This window comes from Xylocopa sonorina, chromosome 2 (genome assembly GCF_050948175.1).
Source record: "Xylocopa sonorina isolate GNS202 chromosome 2, iyXylSono1_principal, whole genome shotgun sequence".
In the NCBI taxonomy this organism is placed as follows: Eukaryota; Metazoa; Arthropoda; class Insecta; order Hymenoptera; family Apidae; genus Xylocopa; species Xylocopa sonorina.
This window is the reverse complement of record NC_135194.1, coordinates 5,630,410-5,631,456: the sequence shown is the minus strand read 5'-3', so window position 1 is coordinate 5,631,456 and position 1,047 is coordinate 5,630,410. Positions and strand designations below refer to the sequence as shown.

At 42.5% G+C, this 1,047-nt stretch overlaps 1 pseudogene; it reads right to left on the bottom strand.

The window, feature by feature from the left end:
- Nucleotides 1-332: 332 nt before the first annotated feature.
- LOC143433150 (uncharacterized) lies at nucleotides 333-819 on the bottom strand (annotated as a pseudogene).
- Nucleotides 820-1,047: the final 228 nt, after the last annotated feature.

Below are 1,047 nucleotides of genomic sequence, written 5' to 3'. Positions count from 1 at the left end.
AATTCGAGGTCATCTAGAGTTAATTGAGGTTCACTCTTAAATGGAAGCTGTACGATACATCGACCGTGAGGGGAACGGGTAGAGGTATCGTGAAGAAAACGCTCATACCTTTCGTCTTCTTTGGAAAGCGCGGGTGTCGTGGATACCTCCTCGAGTTCCCAAAATTGGCGTAACGAGTGATCTTATTCATCAGCAGTTACGCAATTGACAACAGGGGTTGATTCCTGGCAAGAACCACGTGGACCAGCAAGACTGGAAATAGTCCATCCTAGAGCAGTAAGCTGAGCAGTGAGAATACCGACTGGACTCTGACGAACGTCGTTTAACAAAAGCTATCCGTATAGATCAGCACCGATTAAAACGTAAATCGGGTGGCTGCTTAACGGGTTTGGATCTGCTAGCGGCAAGTCGCGTAGATGCAGCCAAGATTGTAAGTCAAGGCGCGCTTGTGAGCCAGCATAAAAAGTGATGCATTGATAAATATGCGCGGACATAGGAAACGACACTTCGAAATTATTTTACACAAGATTCTAGCTGTACAAGTACACAGGATTTGGCAATTCCACTGTATTGTTCCCCGAAGCATCTTTTTGCACGTATTAACTGACAGATCGATTCGAAAATGAAACTAAATGTCGATCCTTGATCTAACAACGCGCGAAGTTTAAAGGCACAACTTTCAGAGGTACGGAAAACGATCAACGTGGTTGGTAACAACGTATTTGGAGAAGTAAATTTGGACGAGGAAATAATTTGCACTGACGCCGGTAACTTTTTACTTGTATCATCATGTGTATTTGCTTTTTTCGACGGAATCATGTATGGAAATGTTACTACTCGCCTTGTTTAGAAAGGTTGTGGTCCGGTGTAGGAGAGAGTGATGAGTTCGCTTACAAAAAAAGCATCGGCTAGTATTTTTACACTCGGAAGTAATATGGCCAGAACGCAAGCAATGAAAGCATAGTCTATTTTGCTTTATAAATGAAATTTTCTGATACAAAGACTTAGCTTTAAAGCGTTCTTATTTAAAGAGCGCGTGATTACCGG